We start from the raw sequence: 5,666 nt of genomic DNA on the forward strand, positions 1-5,666 counted from the left end.
TCGGCAGGAGGCTGCGCACTGCTCCCCCTGGCGGCCGCGGGCCGCGCTGCCCGCCGCGGGGTTCGGGGCAAGGCTGCCAGCGTCTCTTCGTGGAAGCGGCAGTGTTTAATCTGTAAAGCGGGGACAAGGATAGTGACCACTGGAGAGGAGAAAGGCAGCGCCGGTTATAGTCCTGACCACAGGTTTAAAACCTGTTGCAAAAGGGAAAAGTCCAGCCGAAACCGGTTTGGCTCAGCGGATAGAGCATCGGCCTGCGGACTGGAAGGTCCCAGGTTCGATTCCGGTCATATCCCCAGTGGGGGGTGTGCAGGAGGCAGATGATTCTCTCTCATCGATGTTTCTAACTCTCTATCCCTCCCCTTTCCTCTCTGTAAAAAATGAATAAAAAAATATTTTAAAAAAGAAGGAGGGTGGTCTTGAGCCGGATTTGAGACTGAGAGCACAAACAAAAGCCTGAGGCAGATGCTCGGATTGTTGGAACTGCTCTGCATCCTGTTAATGGCAGTACCTACGGTAATTTGGAAGAATCCAAGCATGTGTTGCAACTCATGGGACCTGACACCAATAAAGGGTATGGGTGAGGGTGGGGGTGGGGGGAGAATTTCAAGTGTTGTGGGGTCAAACCCTGGGTTCAAAATAAGACCATCAGAGGCTGATGATTGATTAAAAAAAGCAGGCAAGGATTTATTGAAAAACTGGCCAGGATGGCCACGAGAGCACCACACGCAGATGGGCAGATGGAGTCCACACGACCTGTGGTTCCAGGTGTAGGCAGTTTTTTTTTAAAGGTCCAAACCACAGGAATTTTCCTTTGTTCCAAATTCTAAAGGCTGGGAACATTGGAATGTGACCCTATTTTGCAATAGCCAATAATACAGAAGCAGAGCTCAGCGGTTAATCTCAGTTTCTACCCCTGCAGCTACTGTAGTTCTCGTCCCAGGCACAGGAAAAATTGCCTTAGCCTCCAGGTCTCCACCTGGAAGCTGAGGTAACTACCCTATTGTTTAAGCAAGTAAGCAAATGAATAGCAGGGTTAAAATTCAAACAGCAGTTTTTACCCAAGTATGGTTGCTACCATATTTCACAAAGTTCAGTGACTAACTTTGTGACCTTTTCAATCTCTCCGAAGCTCATTCACATGAGTTTTTTTTTTTTTTTAATAGTTTTTTAAAATACATTTTATTGATTTTTTTACAGAGAGGAAGAGAGAGGGATAGAGAGTTAGAAATGTCGATGAGAGAGAAACATCGACCAGCTGCCTCCTGCACACCCCCCACTGGGGATGTACCTGCAACCAATGTACATGCCCTTGACCGGAATTGAACCTGGGACCCTTCAGTCCACAGACCGACGCTCTATCCACCGAGCCAAACCGGTTTCAGCTCATGAGTTGTTTTGTTAGAGTTACAGGAGGTGACAAACAAAGGCTTTAGCCCTTAAATATATTTTACTTATTTTATCCTTTTTATTTGCGGATTCTGAATTGCAAATTTGTCTACTCACAAAAATTGTAACCCCAAAGTCAATACTCCAAGAGTTCTTGAGGTGGCAAAAATTTTGAGTGGTGCTTTGTGCATAAAAATTCCTAATTAAAAGCACGTCAGCTGAGGTCAAACAAGACCAGGCAGTACTTGTTTTAGCTTTCATGCTGTGAACAAGTGTCCCTATCATGATCTATTTTATGTCACTTTTGTTTTGTTTTGTTTTATTTTTGCATTTTGGTCCTTTTTGTTTGTGATTTCACTGTTTAAAAATGGTCCCTAAGCCTGAAGTGCTGTCTGGTAGACATAAGTGCAAGAGGGTGTGATGTGCCTTATGAATAAAATAATCTTGGATAAACTTATTTCAGACATGAGTTACAGTGCTATTGGCCTTGAGTCCAATGTTAATGAATCAACTATATATGTATACAATATTGTTTCACATTGTTTAAACCATCAACAAGAAGGAAGGGCAACTGAATGTGTTGTAGTGTAACCCCCATCTTACAAAGGACACCTCAAAAGGTGGAATTATGGAGTCATTTATTAAAAACTGGCAACATACGAGGGAGCAAAAGTGCTCCAGACCTCACGGCCCCAAACAACTTGCCACGCCTGGCTTCTATTGGCAGAAAATCACAGAGTATGGATCACATCTTTGGGTCTGGAATGAGGAAACTGTTTCTTGGAAAAAAAGCATTTTCACAGAAGCAGAATCTGAGCAAGTTAGTTATCTAAAGTATCTACGAATCACTGAATCATCAGAAACACATAATCTGAGACCACCTGGACAATTTAGAATAATTGTGCTGTCCAGATTCTGGGATCACTGAGTCCACAGGAATGCACTATCTTAGCTACTGAGACAATTTAGGATAACTGATCTGTCTTTGGCCCCAGGAATGTGCTTCGATAACCAGTGAGATCACAATCAATGGGATATTCAAACTATCATCAGTGGAGTATTGGGATAGCAAACATAAGTTCAGAAAAATCAAAATAACTTTTAAATAAGTACAGATCCCAAAAAAGCAAGGTTAAAATATTAAACAACAATTTTTACCCAAGTATAGTTGCTACCATACTTCAAATGAAAGAAGATATTTGCAAATTACACACACACACACACACACACACACACAATCAAGGGTTAATATCCAAAATACAGAGTGGGGTTTATAGTTGTTTGTATGGAAAGTAATATAATAATTAACAAATAATAATACAAGAATAAACAGTTTCACATACTCATAGCTGAAGACCCACTTTTGCCACATCCTATATTTAATGAACTTATACAATTCAACATCCAAAAACCCACAACCCAATTAAAAAACAGACAGAGGATATGAATAGACATTTCTTCAAAGAGGATATACAGATGGCCAACACACTCATGAAAAGATGCTTGACATCACCAGTCATTGGGAAATGCAAATCAAAAGCACAATGAAATATCACCTCACACTTGTCAGATGGGCTATTATAAAAAAGACAACAAATGGCAATTGTTGGCAAGGATGTGGAGAAAGGGAGTCCTCGTGCACTGTTGGTGGGATTGTAAGTTGGTGCACCACCATGGAAAACATCATGGGGCTTCCCAAAAAATTAAAAATGGCTCAGCTGCCAAACCTAAACTAAATCTATCCACTGGTTTGACTCAGTGGATGGTGTGTCTGCCTGCAGACTGAAAGGTCCCAGGTTCGATTCTGGTCAAGGGCATGTACCTTGGTTGTGGGCACATCCCTGGTAGGGGGTGTGCAGGAGGCAGTTGGTCGATGTTTTCCTCTCATCGATGTTTCTAGCTCTCTATCCCTATCCCTTCCTCTCTGTAAAAAAAAAAAAAAATCAATTTTATTATATATATATATATATATATATATATATATAATTCAAAAAGATATATAGTATATTCCTATGTTCATTGCAGCATTGTTTACAATAGCCAAGAAATAGCAAGCTAGGTGTCCATCCATAGATGAGTGGATAAAGATGTGGTAAATTCATACAATGAAATATTACTCAGCTATAAAAAAATCTTGCCATTTGTGATAACGTGGATGGGTTTAGAATCTGGTATTGTGCTAAGTGAAATAGGTTGGACAGAAAGACAGTATCATATGATTTCACTTACATGTAGAATCTAAAAAAAGAAACAAACAAACAAAATCAAACAGAGACTCATAGATGCAGAGAACAAACTGATGGCTATGAGAGGGAAGGTAGGAAGGGGAGTGGGTGGGAAAAGGCCTGTATCTTCCTTGACAAAAGTCAGTCTTTACCTTAATTGAGCCACTCAGTCTATTGACTCGCTTTTAGTTAGGAAATTTTATGTTCAGACCATTTGATGTGGTTATTTTAGGTCTCTTGAGTTTGTAAGGCCCACCATGCAAGCCTCCCCTGAGCTTGTTAGTTTTGGGGGGGTTTTTTGCTTTTTTTAAAATATATTTTATTGATTTTTCACAGAGAGGATGAGAGAGGGATAGAGAGTTAGAAACATCGATGAGAAAGAAACATCCATCAGCTGCTTCCTGCACATCCCCCATTGGAGATATGCCCTCAACCAAAGATATAAGCCCTTGACCAGAATTGAACCTGGGACCCTTCAGTCCGCAGGCCGACTCTCTATCCACTGAGCCAAACCGGTTTCGGCAAGCTTGTCAGTTTTAGTATGTGGCCTCCACTAGGGATTTCATCCACACTAGGGATTCACACTTGCCCCGACCCTCGGGGCAACAACGGGGGTACGCAGGAACCACCTAAGAGAATGAAGTAAACAAGGAACTCGAAGAACAGAGGCAAGACAAGGTTCTGATCAAGCCTCAAACTTTATTTTTTGAAATGGCAGTATATATACAGCAGGAACAAAGTGGGGCAGGGTTGCCTACACAGAGGGGTCTTTGGCAGTGTATAATTGGTTTAGGCACTGAGTGACAAGGTGGTAAGGTATCTGGCAACACAGGATTGGCTAACTGCCAGGGCGGCGTAACATTCCAATGTGTAATATTCCAAGGCTGGGCTAGCTATGGGGGAGGATCAGGAAGGGGAAGTTGCAGAGATGCTAAGTGGCAGGTTAATCTTTAGCTTCTGGCCAAACCCTCAGGGCACCGCATAACTTCTGCTAGAAGGAACTTAATTCTATTTCCTTAAGACGGAGTTGCTTGTCTCAACTCTGATGGCTCCCAACACACACTCACAAATATACGGTATATATTTTTAATTTTTAACATTAACTTTAGAGAGAGAGAGGAAGGGAGCAAGCAAGAAACATTAATCTGTTATTCCACTTACTTATGCATTCATCCATTGTTTCTTGTATGTGCCTTGACCAGGAATCTAACCTACAACCTTGGCATGTCAGGCTGATGCTCTAACAAATTGATCTACCCCGCCAGGACACAAACATTTTTGCAACACAATTACTGAGTATAAAATTGAGATGAGTTGTGTATATGGGAGGAGAGGCAGTGAAGTTCATGTATGTAGACAATGCCAGGATGAAATGAAATGCCATTTTAAAAATGAGATTTAAACATTGAGCATATCTGTGTACAAAGAGCTATATAGCAGCTCTCTCCCTCCCAAGGCATGCTCAAGCCTTTCTTCCCTCCCTCTCCGGCTGCATCTCCTAAACTCTAAGGGTTCCCATGAAACTTGCAATCACGGGAACAATTGCCAGCGGCAGCTGGACCTGGGCTCACCCCTGAACCTGTCTCCAAGGCCCCCTTTTCTCTGACTCCAGTAGCCAAAGCAGCCCCACCGAGGTTCTCTCCTGCTACTTACTCTAAGCCCTTCCTTGTTTCATTGTCCCTACCTGTATTTTTAAAATTTATCTTTATTGTTGAAATTATTACAGATGCCTCCCTTTCCCCCCCAATTGACGCACCCCCCCGCCCCTTACCTGGCTTTCACCACACTATCATCTGTGTCCATGGGTTATGCATATATGCATATAAATTCTTTGATTAATCTCCCCCCGTTCCCAGACCCCAGACCCCTCACCCGAGGACCTTTCCTCTGAAATGCATCAGTCTGTTCTATGCTTCTCTGTCTCTAGATCTATTTTTTTTTTAAAGGGACCCGCCCTCTCTGGATGAAGAACAGGGCTGGTTTTCTTTTCTTTTTCTTTTAATGTATTTTATTGATTTTTCACAGAGAGGAAGAGAGAGGAATAGAGAGTTAGAA

Source organism: Pipistrellus hanaki (assembly GCF_964339955.1).
Source record: "Pipistrellus hanaki genome assembly, chromosome: 2".
NCBI lineage: Eukaryota > Metazoa > Chordata > Mammalia > Chiroptera > Vespertilionidae > Pipistrellus > Pipistrellus hanaki.